Consider the following 17,876-nt stretch of genomic DNA (forward strand, 5'->3'; position numbering starts at 1 on the left):
ACTTTGGACCAGACTCATGGGAAGTTGATGATTCAGCAATGGGTACCCAAGGGCCAGTCAACTAGGGATTTATGGGACCAAAGACTCAGGGAAGAAAAGATTAAGAGAAGTATTGATAGTGTTAACATGAATCTTAATATCGTCACAGGATATTAAAGAGGGCTGGGCGGGGGAGGGTAGGAATAGAAAGTTTCATAACTTAGCAGCTTTCCTGTTCTCTATTTTCAAAAAGGCTTTTCGTTTCTAAGTGTTGTATTGTCCCCTTTGAAAGAAAACTTCTGCCACCCGCAATCATGATGTAATACATCCTGATCTTCCAGTATTAACCATGGAGTAAGAATTAAAAGATGCTTACTCCTTGGAAGGAAAGTTATGACCAACCTAGATAGCATATTAAAAAGCAGAGACATTACTTTGACAACAAAGGTCCATCTAGTCAAGGCTATGGTTTTTCCAGTGGTCATGTATGGATGTAAGAGTTGGACTGTGAAGAAAGCTGAGTGCCGAAGAATTGATGCTTTTGAACTGTGGTGTTGGAGAAGACTCTTGAGAGTCCCTTGGACTGCAAGGAGATCCAACCAGTCCATTCTGAAGGAGATCAATCCTGGGTGTTCTTTGGAAGGACTGATGCTGAAGCTGAAACTCCAATACTTTGGCTACCTCATGCAAAGAGTTGACTCATTGGAAAAGACTCTGATGCTGGGAGGGATTGGGGGCAGGAGGAGAAGGGGACGACAGAGGATGAGATGGCTGGATGGCATCACCGACTCGATAGACATGAGTTTGAGTGAACTCCAGGAGTTGGTGATGGACAGGGAGGCCTGGCATGCTGCGATTCATGGAGTCACAGTCAGACACGACTGAATGACTGAACTGAACTGAGGAATCCTTACTCCATGTACGGCAGAAGGGGATGACAGAGGACGAGATGGTTGGATGGCATCATCGACACAATGGACATGAGTCTCAGCAAGCTCCAGGAGATGGTGAAGGCTAGGGAAGCCTGATGTTCTACAGTCCATGGGGTCACAAAGAGTCGGATGTGACTAAGCAACTGAACAACAACAAAGAATCTTATGTCAAAAGAGGCAACCGGACCTTGTAGCTCTAATTTGTTCCTTCTTCTTCTTGACAAGTTTCTTTTAATCCTTACTAGCTGCTACCATGATAGCCTCTGGCAGCCCTTCTCCCCCCTTTACATCCTTGGCCGGGGCCTCATGTGTTCATTCTCCCAGAAGAGCATTCAACAGAAGCAGTGAGAGACTGAAATATTCTGAATGTAGGTAAGGTGGTTGACAAGATGCACCTACCATCTAGGCCCCCTGGACCTCTTTCTCTTCTACTTTTGGCTTGTTCCCATGAGCTAGTCCTCATCTCAGCACCCAGATCCCATGTGCCCTCCTCTTTTCCCCAAGGGAGCAGGTCCCATAAAGAGATACAATTTCAACATTTTTGTACAAGACCATCAAAGATTAGTGACTAAAGTCAAGTTTGGGAGCCCAAGAGTCTGAATTTGTGCCCTTGCTAATACCACCACTTACTAGCTGAGTTCCACAGGTTTTCAGATAGCAAGTAGTGATAACAATTGGGTAGTTATGAGGATTAATACAGGTAGGGTCCTTGAAATAGACCTGGCATGGATTTAAAGCTTAATAATTTTTAGCTTTAAACTACACATTAATTATCATGTTCATTAATCCACAAAACTCTATTCAGCAACATCAAAGTCATTTCCACATAATTTGTTTTGTAAGATATTTCCTGACCTGTTAAATCTTTTATAGGTAGGTTGTGCTTAAGTCAGAATTTTTCTTTAGCATTGAGTGGTCATTGGCCCTGTTACAACAAATGTGGTATGAACTTAAAACTGCTTAGAAAATAAAATGTATTTTTAAAAAAGAAAAAAATACCACAGATGAATGATTGAACCAGAAATCTCTTCCTGTTTTCAAATTCACTCAGATAACTGTCTCAATTTTCACTTCATATTGATGGTTGCATCCTGTCTAATTAATACAAGTTTAAAGAGAGAAAGTCCTATGGTGGGAAGAAGCATCATTTTTGTTGTTGTTTTGTTTTAATTGCTCAGTTGTGTCCAACTCTTTTGCAATACCATGGACTATAGCCACTTCTCCGTCCATGGGATTTCCCAGGCAAGAATATTGGAGTGGGTTGCCATTGCCTTCTCCAGAGGATCTTCCTGACTCGGGGATCAGACTGGGTCTTCTGCATTGGCAGGCAGATTCTAATCCCACTGAGTCATCAGGGAAGCCCAAGAAGTATCATTAACCCTAGTGTAATCCCAGCCTTCTCGCCTTTTCTAACCTCCAAAGAGGGTCACTCACCCTAGTACCATTTCCCTTCTGGTGGAGATGGGGTCTTTCTGACTGGAAGATGTGATAGATGGAGATATAGAGGGACAGTGTGGAGTGGACAGGGGAGGCTAGCCACTTGGGGCTGAGGATGGAGAGAAGGTTTAACACATCATGGGAAGTGGGAGGAACGTTCAGAGGAAATACTTTTCCTTGGTCGTAAAAGTAGTTGTGGTTGTGTGTTTGGATCCCTTTCACAGTTGTGTGTTTTTTTTAAGCACCCAGAGATTAATGTAGTCATTCAAAAATTTCTTTTGGCCATCAGACTAAATTTCAGCAAGACATCAGCAGTCTAAGAAAGCCTGAAGTGGACTTTAACCTGATGAAGGATTGGGATTTTTTTAAATTAATTTTTATTGGAGTGTAGTTGCTTTACAACGTTGTTAGTTTCTGCTGTACAGCAAAGTGAATCAACTGGACTTGACCTATAAATCCAGTTGTGATGGTCTATAGATCTCTGTTGCCCAAATACCAAGGCCTCTTCTATTTTACAATTTGAATTCCATGTCTGTTAGAATGTTTCTCCAAACAAGCAAAAATGCCTCTTCATTTCCATTCGTTCTTCAGCCTTCCTCTTCCAGCTCAGCTTCTGCATTCTCACTGGCTGTTTTACTGAGAAATAAATATGACGGCATTATCTGCCTTCCTCAGCTCCTCAATGATTTCTTTTCTTCAGTTCAGTTCAGTTCAGTCACTCAGTCATGTCTGACTCTCTGCGACCCGATGAACTGCAGCACGCCAGGCCTCCCTGTCCATCACCAACTCCCGGAGTCCACCCAAACCCATGTCCTTTGAGTTGGTGATGCCATCCAACCATCTCATCCTCTGTCGTCCCCTTCTCCTCCTACCCTCAGTCTTTCCCAGCATCAGGGTCTTTTCCAATGAATCAGTTCTTCCCATCAGGTGGCCAAAGTATTGGAGTTTCAGCTTTAACATCAGTCCTTCCAATGAATATTCAGGACTGATTTCCATTAAGATGGACTGGATCTCTTTGTAGTCCAAGGGACTCTCAAGAGTCGTCTCCAACACCACAGTTCAAAAGCATCAGTTTTTTGGTGCTCAGCTTTCTTTATAGTCCAACTCTCACATCCATACATGACTACTGGAAAAACTATAACCTTGACTAGACGGACCTTTGTTCACAAAATAATGTCTCTGCTTTTTAATATGCTGTCTAGGTTGGTCATAACTTTCCTTCTAAGGAGTAAGCATCTTTTAATTTCATGGCTGCAATCACTATTTGCAGTGATTTTGGAGCCCCCCAAAATAAAGTCAGCCACTGTTTCCATTGTTTCCCCATCTATTTGCCATGAACTGATGGGACCAGATGCCATGATCTTAGTTTTCTGAATGTTGAGCTTTAAGCCAACAATTTCCCTCTCCTCTTTCACTTTTATCAATAGGCTCTTTAGTTCTTCTTCGCTTTCTGCCATAAGGGTGGTGTCATCTTCATATCTGAGGTTATTGATATTTCTCCTAGCAATCTTGATTCCAGCTTGTGCTTCATCCAGCCCAGCGTTTCTCATGATGTACTCTGCATATAAGTTAAATAAGCAGGATGACAGTATACAGCCTTGACATACTCCTTTTCCTATTTGGAACCAGTCTGTTGTTCCATGTCCAGTTCTAACTGTTGGTTCTTGACCTGCATACAGATTTCTCAGGGGGCAGGTCAGGTGGTCTGGTATTCCCATCTCTTTCAGAATTTTCCACAGTTTATTATGATCCACACAGTCCAAGGCTTTGGCATAGTCAATAAAGCAGAAATAGATGTTTTTCTGGAACTCTCTTGCTTTTTTGATGATCCAACAGATGTTGGCAATTTGATCACTGGTTCCTCTGCCTTTTCTAAAATCAGCTTGAACATCTGGAAGTTCACAGTTCACGTATTGCTGAAGTCTGGCTTGGAGAATTTTGAGCATTACTTTACTAGCATGTGAGATGAGTGCAATTGTGCAGTAGTTTGAGCATTCTTTGGCATTTCCTTTCTTTGGGATTGGAATGAAAACCGACCTTTTCCAGTCCTGTGGCCACTGCTGGGTTTTCCAAATTTGCTGGCATGTTGAGTGCAGCACTTTCACAGCATCATCTTTCAGGATTTGAAATAGCTCAACTGGAATTCCATAACCTCTGCTAGCTTTGTTCGTAGTGATGCTTTCTAAGGCCCACTTGACTTTGCATTTGAGGATGTCTGGCTCTAGGTGAGTGATCACACCATAGTGATTAACTAGGTCATGAAGATCTTTTTTGTATAGTTCTTCTGTGTATTCTTGCCACCTCTACTTAACATCTTCTGCTTCTGTTAGGTCCATACCATTTCTGTTCTTTATTGAGCCCATCTTTGCATGAAATGTTCCACAGTATTAAATTCAAACTTCTCCAGTGGTCCTGATCTCCTACACCAACCATCCTGAACTCCCAATACTGCCTGAGCCCTAGGAGCTCCCCAGCAGTGCCCCAAACAGGCCAGGCAGCCCCAGGCCCCAAGTCTTCCAGGAGGCTTCTGCTACTGCTTGAAACTGGCTGCTGATCCCTCCCAGAGAATTTCTACAAGGAAACCTCCCTAGCTGACCACCCACTGTCCATCTCTAGTCCAAAGAGGAAACAATACTTCCCCTTGTGGTTTCCTTTTCTCTCTGCAAATTCTGGATTTTGCTATAAACATTAGTTTTTATCTGATGTCTCCACTCTGTTTCCAGAGAACAAGTCTGCAGTTCACAGTACATGAACTCATCTCATGTGGAACTCGGTGATGGAGTATGGAATAAACAAATGAATCCAAGCATCAACATTGTGCTGTGTGGTGCGTTTAAAGTAAACCTGGAGCATCTGATCACCATTTTGGACCAAGACAAAAGGAGTCCACAGAGACTTATTTTCTTTTTCATATGAATTATTTAGTCCACTTTTTTTTTTTTGGCTTAAACAACATAAATTTATTTTCTAACCATTCTGAAGGCTAGAAATTGAAAAAATCAAGTTGTTTTCAAGGTTGGTTTCTTCTGAGGCCTCTCTCTTTGACTTGTAGATGTTCATCTTCTAGTGTCTTCACGTGGTCTTACTTCTGTTCATGTCTGTCTCCTTATCTCATCTTAAAAGAATGCCAATCATATTGGATTAAGGCCCATGTGAGTGGCTTCATTTTAACTTAATCACCTTTAAAACACCTTATCTCCAAATATAGCCACATAAAGGTGCTGGCAATTAGAACTTCAACATATTAATTTAGTGGAAGGGAACACAATTCTGTTCCCAAACAATCGTTAATGAAAATTAAAATAAGACCATATAAAGCTATTAATTGATGTAAAAATCAACATCTGGGAGAAATATGCCCTTCACAAAATAAAAAATAATTACAAATGACTGGTAACAGAATGATAATTTTAAGTTACAATTTTGAAAGAAAGCATACTTTAATGTGATTATATTATTACTCTTTATTTGATTATATTTTATCTACTTTGATAATATATAATCTTACATTTGATGATCATTGAATGTCATGAAGCCATGGGCCCATCAGGAGAGCCTCCGAATTGATCTTGGCCTGGAAATTGGAAGGACTGATGTTGAAGCTGAAACTCCAATACTTTGGCCACTTGATGAGAAGAGCTGACTCATTGGAAAAGACCCTGATGCTGGGAAAGACTGAGGGCAGGAGGAGAAGGGGATGACAGAGGATGAGATGGTTGGATGGCATCACTGACTCAATGGACATGGGTTTGGGTGGACTCCGGGAGTTGGTGATGGACAAGGAGGCCTGGCGTGCTGCAGTTCATGAGGTGGCAAAGAGTCGGACAGGACTGAGCAACTGAACTGAACTGAACCTAGAAATCACAAGAATATTTTTCTATTTTTACAAGAAGTTAGAAGTGCCTCCTACATGGTAGACATTCTCAATATTGAGCTGAACTGATGCCTGGAAGACAATATGATGTGGCAGTGAGAGAGGAAAGGAGACATGTCCACCTGGAAGAACCTCAACTCTTGCTGAATGTAATTATCTGTCTTCCGCATCACTCTCCTGGGGCTGCTGAGCACAGCTGGAGAAAGGTCACTAAGCCAATAGACTGGTCCTGTTATCTCTCAGGCCCTCAGCACTCCTGAATTTCCCTAAAGAGATGCTTTCCAATTCTTCACTTTCTTCAACTCTCCTATCCTTCTCCTTCCCTAAGAGGAAAACAGCAGTTGTTAGATGCAAACCCTAGTAATGAACTACCACTGCTACACCTTTGAATTTTTTGGAAGGATGCTTTCAATGGCAAAGGTTAGAAAACTCAACTAGTTTCATCATTAAGGTAATTTTATCAACTCGCACATCAACAAGGGCTTATTGCTGGGCTTTTGACTTTGGTTTGTCAAGTTTAATGATGTCATCAGGTCTCAGCCTTCCTCCTACCTCACTTCTCGGCCAGCCTCAGCGTATCAACAGGTTAGGTCCCAGTTCCAGGCATTACATCCAGAGACAACAACCTTTGGGGAAGAAAAATTATTACCAGAAATATTTCCAAGCCCCACAGCAAATTTCCCTTCATATCTGCTTGACCAGAACTAGATCACAGGTTCGTCCCTAAATCAACTCCAGGCAACAGGAATGATATTTCCATGTTTGGCTTCTTATAATTATAGTTAACATTAAACTGAGAATTAGATTCCCTTTCTTTTTTTCCCCCAATATTTTATTTATTTGTTTTGGCTGCATCAGGTCTTAGTTATGGCATACAGGGTCTTCAATCTTTATTGTGACATGCAGTATCTAGTTCCCTGCCCAGGGATCAAAGCCAGGCCCCCTGAATTGAAAATGCAGAGTCTCAGTTGCCAGACCTCCAGGGAAGTCCCTTAGGTTCCCTTTTTTAGGTTGATAGCTGAACAAAATTGAAGGATAAGCCAAGTCCCAAGTCCATCCCTCCTTCAACATCAGAAACTGTTCATTTAGATACTGCTCCTTCTCTACACATAATATAAACCTTGATACCATGTGTTGAATAAACCAATGAATCATGGCTTCTTGCCTTGGCCCTGCCACTAACCAACTCTGTAGTATTCAAATACTGATTGGACTTCTCAGAGCCTCAGTTCCCTCTTCTGCTAAAGGAGGGATTTAGTACAGCTTATGAAGAAATATTGCTGGTTCTAGCCCCATGACTTCTTAGTGAATGAAAAAGGTAGCCACACCTGATAAGTCCCTAGCCTGTCCAGGTAACAGCTGTGACTCTGGAACATTGTAGAAATTGTCAGCAATGATTGCTACTGATGATAAGAGAGCCCAAGCCCAGCTGTGGCTCAGTAGGCAGGAGTCTGCCTACCTGTGAGCAAGTTCTGGTTTCAGCTCATCTTACATTTGAGGATCACTGAATGCCATGAAGCCAAGGATGCACCAGGAGAGCCTCTGAACTGATCTTGGCCAACCTGGAAATCAAATTGCCAACATCCATTGGATCATCAAAAAAGTAAGAGAGTTCCAGAAAAACATCTATTTCTGCTTTATTGACTATGCCAAAGCCTTGGACTGTGTGGATCACAACAAACTGTGGAAAATTCTGAAAGAGATGGGAATACCAGACCACCTGACCTGCCTCCTGAGAAATCTGTATGCAGGTCAAGAACCAACAGTTAGAACTGGACATGGAACAACAGACTGGTTCCAAATAGGAAAAGGAGTATGTCAAGGCTGTATACTGTCATCCTGCTTATTTAACTTATATGCAGAGTACATCATGAGAAAAACTGGGCTGGATGAAGCACAAGCTGGAATCAAGATTGTTAGGAGAAATATCAATAACCTCAGATATGAAGATGACACCACCCTTATGGCAGAAAGTGAAGAAGAACTAAACAGCCCCTTGACGAAAGTGAAAGAGGAGAGTGAAAACATTGGCTTAAAACTCAACATTCAGAAAACTTAGATCATGGCATTCAGTCCCATCAGTTCATGGCAAATAGATGGAGAAACAGTGACAAACTTTATTTTCTTGGACTCTAAAATCCCTGCAGATGGTGTTGCAGCCATGAAATTAAAAGATGCTTGTTCCTTGGAAGAAAAGCTATGACTAACCTAGACAGCATATTAAAAAGCAGAGACATTACTTTGCCAACAAAGGTCCGTCTAGTCAAGGCTATGGTTTTTCCAGTAGTCATGTATGGATGTGAGAGTTGGACTGTAAAGAAAGCGGAGTGCTGAAGAATTGATGCTTTGAACTGTGGTGTTGGAGAAGACTCTTGAGAGTCCCTTGGACTGCAAGGAGATCCAACTAGTCCATCCTAACAGAGATCAGTCCTGGGTGTTCATTGGAGGACTGATGTTGAAGCTGAATCTCCAATATTTTGGCTACCTGATGCAAAGAACTGACTTATTAGAAAAGACTCTGATGCTGGGAAAGATTGAAGGCAGGAGGAGAAGGGGACGATGGGATGAGATGGCTGGATGGCATCACTGACTCGATGGACATGAGTTTGAATAAGCTCTGGGAGTTGGTGATGGACAGGGAAGCCTGGTGTGCTGCAGTCCATGTGGTCACAAAGAGTTGGACACGACTGAGTGACTGAACTGAACTGAACCTGGAAATCACAAGAATATTTTTCTATTTTTACAAGAACTTAGGAGTGGCTCCTAAGCAGGCAGAGCTCTTGAATGTTGCTCTGGTCCCATCCCACCCTTCAAAAACCCTCTCAGGCCTTTCCTCCAGTTAGTTTGCTGCAGTTGGGAAGTTGATCTCCTTAAGCCATTGTTTTCAAAGCACTGAGAGCTCTGGACTTTCCCAGGAATTCCACTGGAATGTAAACGATCTTCAGATCTGATGCAGAAGCCAGCGGATTTCCTGAGCTGTCACAAAATCACACATATTGGATCCTAAGGATTTGATATTTTCTAAAAAGTTTTTTTTTTTGAGATTTTTTTTTTTTTGCCTCCTTAAGTATAATAATTTTTAGCTCTAAACCTAGAACATATCTGACATCAGTTAACCTTAATTATCTGAGATGAAAGGGCGAGTTAACTGAGCAATAGTTCTGTAATAAAGATGTTACACAATTTTACAAGCTTCTTGACTCCAGAAACTGTTAGAAATACAAGCTCATCAAACATCCACCTTCATATTGGCTCAGATGGAGAACTGCAATCTTGAGTCTATTTTTTGTTGACTACAAGCTCCTGTCCTTCCTTTGCCGAAGTGCCTCTGAAGGCTGGCATGGCTCTCTATAGAGTCCTTCGGACACAGATGGCCACAGGAAGTCTGGTACAAACACATGAATGCTGGGCTGTGTGTTGATTCTGACTGTATCTATAAGTTTTCTGGTTTTTTTGTTGTTGTTGTTGTTGTTGTTTTTGCCTGTGTACCTTAGATTTTTCTGTGTCACATCATATCACAGTTCAGAAAGCACACTGTCCTTCCCCATTTCCCAAATGCATTGGATGGCCGGATGCCTGACAGCCCTGCAGTTTTGTGAAAAGCTTTCTTTAGAGACAGGAAGATCTGGATCTGAATATGAGTTCTGTCCCCTTTTAGCCCTGTGACCTGGGGTAAGTTACCTAACTCCTCTGATGAGCTGTTTCCTTCTCTGTGAAGTGGGGATAATAATACCCCCAGGTGGGCTGGCTGTGCAGATTAAATGAGGAAGCACATGCTGAACTTCCAAGCACAGTCTCTCACAAAGCCCTTGACATGACTGGTTTCCTTCTCTCCTCTCTTCAGCTGCTGCTTCCTGGAACCGCTGATGTGTCACGTGAGACCACCAAAAACAGTCCAAGAAATAGTCAAAATGTAAAGGCAGCTTTGTCCTTGGCCAGATCTAAACTTACTAGAATAGTCCAGCCCAGTGAAGCCTTGTCTGGCTCCTGACACAGGATGGTAACTGGAATAAAAGCAATTCAATGAGAAGATGAGGGCACAAAAATAAATGTTGACCATACTTCTTTCCTTTCTTGGTTTCCTTTTCCTTTGAAAACTCTTGCAGCCCTCTGAGCCATCCCGCTGTCATCTTCCTCTTTGAAAACCCTTCATATCCTTTATTCTGTGTTATTTGGCAGCTGGGATCTGCATGATTTGCAGGGCGCTCACAGGCATAAGGGGTGCCAACCCCCAACTATGAGGGCTGGATTTCACACACTTCCTCTGATTAATTTTTTGGTGTCTTTAGAAGTCTCTGTTGAGATGTAAATGAGGAATCTGAATAGTCTGGTCAAACTGGTAGACCAGGACGTTTTGGTGGAAACTCAAGCCTGATGAAACTTCTAGTAACTTAGGCCTCCCATTTCCTAGGGGCAGGAATGAGCCAGGGTCTAATGGTATGATGAGGAGCAGTGTCAGTCTTGTTCCTGTAATGATCGAAAAGCCTTTCCTTGGATCTTGGTATTCTTTTCTCAAACACAGAGCTTAAGGAAATTGGGAAACTATTGATAATACTCTAGTGCTTTTTGCCTCTTAGAGTGAGCCCTATCCAGCAAGAACAAAGAGAAGCTCAGAGTCCAACCCCCACCTGCTCCAACCAGAAACACCTGAGTCTTGTTCAGAGCAGATATGGCCACCTTGGTGATCCAGAGGGGCCCCATGGCCAGAGTCATGCCCAAGGACCCCAAACAGTTCTCATTCACTGAGAGGGGGTGAACGGCAAAAAGAAGAGTGATTCCAGAGAAGCCAAAGTCTGGGTCATTGGATGATCATAGAAATTGTTCATCTGGGGTCTCCATCTTCTGTCACCCAATGGGCCTGTGCCTCCTGCCTTGACCTCTACAGAAAAGAAAATCTCTATCATTCTTTGGACCAAAGGAGTCTACATCAATGGTTCCCAGATTTTTGTTTTGTTTTGTTTTTAAGTGGTGGTGGTGGTAAATTGCTTTGGCATTGCCAAAATACAAGCACTAAGAAAACCCCCAAAACTCCAAATACGTCTAGAGTCATTATTTATTAATAGAGACAATAATTTTTCTTAAAAAAAAAAAAGACGTAAGGGCCAGAAGGGCATAAATCTCAGGATAAATGACAGTTTTTAAAAAGTAACAAATTCTTATTTAGGACAGCCTTTCTAAAATATCCTTATTTTTTAAATGTTTCTATGGATTGAGGAAGGGGCTTCCCTGGTAGCTTAGATGGTAAGGAGTCTCCCGGCAATGCAAAAGACCCGGGTTTGATCCTTGGGTTGGGAAGATCCCCTGGAGAAAGAAATGGCAACCCACTCCAGTATTCTTGCTTGAAGAATCCCATGGATAGAGGAGCCTGGAGAGCTATAGTCCATGGGGTTACAGAGAGTTGGACATCACTGATCAACTAACACACACACACACACACACACACACACATGGATTGAGGAAACTTCATCACAAATCAGAACAGCGAATCAGGAGCTCTGAGTTCAAATCCAGACTCTGATGTTCTTTAGGTCCTTTGGGCAAAGCATTTATTCTCTGCCCTCTATTTTGCTATTTCCTAAATGAAGGGATTATGTTAGCTGATTTCTCGTCGGCCTCTCAGGCTCTCACTGTCTCTGAGCTGCACTTTCTCTTATTATAATGTGGAAGGCTGAGATCAGTTTCTATCACTTCTCAACCACTCGTTTTATATAACATTTCATAATAAATGTTTCATCAGTTCCACCTGCAACTCAGCTAACAGCTCCCTCCCTAGGATCCATGAAGGCTTGTCATATCATACAAAACCCAGTAATTTTCCCACTAGTCTGGGAGTTTCCCAGGATTTTCTGCCAAAGATTATTTTGGCGTCTAACAATGCTTTGGAGCTTTCTGTCATCAGTATTATTGTCAAAAAAAAAAAAACATTTCTTAAGTTAACAAGGAAAATTACCCAATAAAGACAATAAAGACATGATTATTTACTGGGTAAAAGTTCAGACCATATGTGAAAGAACCACACTGTCCAAACAACATCAACACATCAGGGAGTCGGGATGCAGATGAGGTGATTAAAACAGCAGCTTTCAGGGAGACATATTGCACTAGTAGCTATCGGAGCGAAGGGCCAGCACCTCCCTTCTAATTGGTCCAGAAATCATCATTGACAGAATAAGATTACATAAGAAGGTGGAAAGGAAAGGAAAAGTATTAGTCGCTCAGTTGCGTTTCTTTGCGACCCCGTGAACTATAGCCCGCCAAGCTTCTCTGTCCATGGAATTCTTGAGGCAAGAATACTGGAGTGGATTGCCATTTCTGCCTCCAGGGGATCTTCCCAACCCAGGGACTGAACCTGGGTCTCCTGCATTGCTGGCAGATTCTTTACTGACTGAGCCACCAGGAAATCCATCTAAGAAGGTGGAGTATGGGAAGAAATAAGGGAGGCTTCATAGGACAGGATGTTAAAAATTGTGCCATATAATACAGTCACACTTTAGACTGGTTCTCTCCACTGGGGATGATGTTGCATCCCAGGAGACATCTAGTGATATCTGGAGACATTTTGGGTCATCACAATTGATGGTGCTATTGACATCTAGAGTGTAAAGGCCAGAAATACAGTCCATGGGGTTGCTAGGAGTCGGACACGACTGAGCGACTTCACTTTATTTTTTCACTTTCATGCATTGGAGAAGGAAATGGCAACCCACTCCAGTGTTCTTGCCTGGAGAATCCCAGGGACAGGGGAGCCTGGTGGACTGCCGTCTATGGGGTCGCACAGAGTCGGACACGACTGAAGCGACTTAGCAGCAGCAGCAGCAGCATACTATAAAAGAGGTTTCCCAGGTGGCTCAGTGGTAAGAATCTGCCTGCCAGTGCATAAGACATAGGTTTGATCCCTGGGTCAGGAAGATTCCCTGGAGGAGGGAAGAGCAACCCACTCCAGTATTCTTGCCTGGGAAATTCCATGGACAGAGGAGCCTAGGGGGTTACAGTCCAATTGGGTCAGCCATGATATAGCAACTAAACAAAACAGCAACAATCCTCCAATACACAACTGCACCGTAATACAAAAGGTGGCCCCCACAATAAAAAATTATCCAGCCCCAAAGGTCATTAGGGTTGAAGCTGAAAAACTTCGAATTAGAGAAAATTTGGGAGAAGAATGAGAGGACATTCAGCACAGATGTTAAACATAAGGATGATGTTAACTTTGAGACCGAGAAGGAGAGAGAGGAGGTGCACTGCTTACTGACATCTGGCAACTCCATCCTTGCTGAGGCTTCAAAATCAGCATCAGGAAGCACGAATGACACACAGCCCAGCTGGGTCTGTTGCTGTCCTGGGAGCAGAAGTGTGGCATGGAGGTGGGGCCCAGAGTCAGCCACTGCCCTTCCTCCTCTGCCTGGTGCCTGTGCCAAGCTGAAGGCTGCTCTGAAGGAGGAAGAATGAGAGCCAGTCTGAGGGGTGAAGGCACCAGGCTCAGAGGCGAGGTGGGCAAAGCAGATTTGCCGACTGAGGCCGTGTGCTTTCCTGGCCTTGAGAAGCTGCAGATGTTAGAACAGGGCCACATAGCTGCTATCTGGGTTTAGCACATGAAATCCCTGACCTGAAGCATTCTGGGTAGTTAAATAAACCCAGTATAGTTAGGTAGGCCCAGCAGATTTTTCTCCCATCCTCATCTCCTAGTCTCCACTGCCCTCCTCTTCACTCCAGCCAAGCCAGCCTCCTTCATCAATCAGGAACACTCCTGCCTCAGGGCCTTTTCATGAGCTGCTTGCTCCCCTTGCCTGGAGTTCGCCTCCCTACACCCACATAGCTAATACCTTCACACACTCCACGTCTCTGCTCAGATGCCAGCCTCTCCATAGGCTAACCACCCAACTCAAAATGCAACCCATCCTGCCAAACACATTCCTCAAGCCCAGTCCCAGCAACACTCATCACTATTTCCAGTGCTATATATAATTGTCAGCTTAGTTTATTCAATGTTTATCTCTCCCCATCCGAATGTATGCTAGAGAGTCAGAAATTTTAGTATGCCTTGTTCACTGATGAATCCCAGAATTCAGTAGAGTGCCTGGCATATACATACCTTTACATACACACTGTGCTTTAAACCTGTGTGCCATGGCTATTCATTCCATTGCCAGTGTGCCTTACGAATTAATACTTTAAATAAACCTTATAGTTAGATAATGAATAATACAAATTGAATTGAATTTTTCCATTAAAAATGATAATTTTCTTCAGTGTAAACATTTTAGATGCACAAGTTTATTAACTCTACCTAGGCAAGCCATTTAAAAAAATTTTTTTTTTTTTAGTGAACAGGGACCCTTTAAGAATGGAAGCAGGAGAGCCTCTATGTCCTATTTCCCTCACTAATAAATAAACTCATAGGGCTATTCACAATGGTGCGGCATTCATAGAATCAACAAGCCTCCAAACAGGGTGGGACTATTTTGTTTTAAAGTCGCTCTGCACATAGCATAGGGTAATCACGAGACCAGTGAAGCAATCAGAGATATCTAATGGCTGGGAACAGAACGTTCTTTGAAATCAACTCTGACATGAGCAGACAGTCCCGCCTTCCCTCAAACCATCCTGAAGGGGAAGTATGTCGGCTTGGACAGTAATGAGACGGGGTGGGAATTCCCCCTTCCCTTTAGTCTACTTTATAGACAAACTTCGTGAGGGTGAAAGATGGGTCATTCCCATCCACAGATGCTTTAACGTGAAGCCAACACTGCCTGAGAAGTAAATATTGGAGAATAAGTGAAACTAACTTTGGTTCCCTGTAAAACAGAATTTTTAGAAAAACAAGTGGCATTAAAAATTGCCAACCTTTAGACACTGCTGTTTCACAGCGTCACCGATAGATGGCAGCACGTGATCCATCTTTCTTCATCAATAAGTGAATTCAAAGGTATTTTTCTCAGTAAAGGTCCACTGCTCCATCCTTCGGCTCCTCTGAAACTGTCCCTGTCATCAAGCAGCAATTTAGGTGTGCAATAAAATCTTGGGGTTTTTCTCCCCCTCTCTTTATCTAGATAGAGATTCTTGGTGACCTCAAACCACAATCATCAAGTCAATTATGGTACTGTGACCTGGAAAAAAGCGAGGAAATGAAAAAAGAAAACAAAAACCATACTGTGAGCTTTTCAAGGGAAAATGAGATCATGGCAAGCAGGAAGATAGCAAAATAACTTGGTAACTAGTTATCTTGGAAGAGTCAAAAGGCACAGGGATAAATTTTTGTGATTTGCCTTTTTAGGAGAGCTTTAACGTGAATAATGCAAAGAGTCAGACACGACTGAGCGACTGAACTGAACTAAACTAATGAGAATGAACACTAATATTTGAATGATGTATGCTGAGTTGACCACTGCAATTCCTTCCAGCTCCAAACATTTCTGATCTGTGACCCAAAAAGTTCCAAAGGGTGTTTCCAATAGAAAAAAAATTATTTTCCCTAGAAAATATTTGGCTTGGCTCATATTTTAAAAATAAACAAAAAAAAAAACCCCAAATCAAACACTCCTTTGGGTAAATAAAAATATTCAACAAAGAAAATCAAAACCTGGTAGACAGCCCACTAGAGTAGTACTTTAAAAAAAGAAAAAGAAAAACAGGGTGTTTTTTAAACTATTAGTCACAATTAATCCATGTTTTGGAAATCACCTACGTGGGCCATAACAAGCATTGTAGAATACTTTATATTATGATTATGTATTATGTATATATTATGATTATGTATATATATAATATATATATAATTATATTATGATTATTATTGTGTATAATTATATTATATTATATAGAATACTTTATATTATGATTCAATATGTTATTTCAATACAATATAACATGCTACAATATAATACAGTACGGGCTTTCCAGATGGCTTAAGCGGTAAAGAATCCCCCTGAGTCAGGAGACTCAGGAGACATAGGTTTGATTCCTGGGTCAGGAAGATCCCCTGGAGAAGGAAATGACAGCCCACTGCATTGTTCTTGCCTGGAAAATTCCATGAACAGAGGACCTTGGCAGGCTATAGTCCATGGGGTTGCAAAGAGCTGGACATGACTGAGAGACTGTGCACACACATGCCCAGTACATCAGAGTGCATCCCTGTGTATAGGATTCTAAGGTAAAATTTCTCTGCCGGTTCATGGCCAAAGAAAAGTTACAAAACTTTGCCATGGAGGGCTGTGTTTGCTTTAAACATGTGCATTTTCTATTGCAAAAATTTTACAAATAGAATTTGGGGTCAGTGTTACTGGCATAAAACAGCAAGCTAAATTGAGGGTCTCCCCAACCACTGGTTTACAAATATGCAGAATTAGGCCATTTATCATTATTGTTATCCATGTTTTCGTGATTTTCCATAACAATCCTATTATCAGGCATTTTGTCTTACTCTGCCATAAACATATTCATACTCATGAATTTATATGTCTAAATTTCAGTTTAGAAAAACCTAGTTGCTGATTTACCAATAGGCCAGGGGTCAAAACTTAAATGTCTAAAGGAGCTGGTTGGGTAAAATAAATGAATGAAACAGGCCAACAGTAGCAAAGGACTAAATTTGGATTTTATAGGAAATATTTGATTTTCTAAAGTTGAAAAGTAACATTTAAAAATGAAAAGAAAAAAAAAAAAGCTGGCTCTGCTTTCAACTAAATTATATCCCTCATGAATGTATATGTTGAAACCCTAACTCTCAAAATGACTATATTTGGAGACAGGGTTTTAGGAGGTAATTACGGTTAAGTGAAATCTAAGTCTAGGGCCCCAATCCAACAGGAACAGTGGCCTTATCCAAAGAGGAAGAGAGAAAAATCTCCTATGCACACATTAAGGAAAAGCTATGTAAGCCCGTGGACTGCAAGGAGATCCAACCAGTCCATTCTAAAGGAGATCAGTCCTGGGTGTTCTTTGGAAGGAATGATGCTAAAGCTGAAACTCCAGGACTTTGGCCACCTCATGTGAAGAATTGACTCATTGGAAAAGACTCTGATGCTGGGAGGGATTGGGGGCAGGAGGAGAAGGGGATGACAGAGGATGAAATGGCTGGATGGCCTCACCAACTCGATGGACATGAGTTTGAGTAAACTCTGGGAGTTGGTGATGGACAGGGAGGCCTGGCGTGCTGCGATTCATGGGGTTGCAAAGAGTCGGACACGACTGAGCGACTGAATTGAACTGATGTAAGCCTGTGGCAAAATGGCAGCTGTCTACAAGCCATGAAGAGAGCCCTTACCTGGAATTGTAACTGCCAACACCTGGTCTTGGACTTCTAGCTTCCAAAACTGCGAGAAATGTGTTTCTGTTGTTGAAGCCAACCCGTTTGTGGTATTTTGTGACAGCAGCTAGAACATTCTAATACAAGGCCTAAGGCCGGATGTGCCCAAGGTTCTTCAGGTTGCAACCTCTGCCCCAGTTATACTTCAGGTTGAGTGATGTAAGCCTAACTGGGTTAAGTGTCTGAAGTCACTTTAAGGCATCAATCCTCACAATGGCTGTGAAATCTCAATACAACTTTGACAGGATATTTGTTCATGAAACAAATATTTCAAGAGTATGTGATTAAAACTTGTTTGACGGTGAGTAAAGTAAGGAAAAGAAAAAGCTACCCTGAGAACTTAGAGAAG

At 42.1% G+C, this 17,876-nt stretch overlaps 1 long non-coding RNA gene across 1 annotated transcript; it reads left to right on the plus strand.

Moving 5' to 3' along the window:
• Positions 1 to 318: 318 nt before the first annotated feature.
• LOC112448140 (uncharacterized) lies at positions 319 to 5,157 on the plus strand. Its single transcript, XR_009495862.1, has 2 exons — positions 319 to 1,283; positions 5,072 to 5,157. It is a non-coding gene; the product is annotated as an uncharacterized lncRNA (long non-coding RNA).
• The last annotated feature ends 12,719 nt before the right edge of the window (positions 5,158 to 17,876 follow it).

Source organism: Bos taurus, chromosome 9 (genome assembly GCF_002263795.3).
Source record: "Bos taurus isolate L1 Dominette 01449 registration number 42190680 breed Hereford chromosome 9, ARS-UCD2.0, whole genome shotgun sequence".
Lineage (NCBI taxonomy): Eukaryota > Metazoa > Chordata > Mammalia > Artiodactyla > Bovidae > Bos > Bos taurus.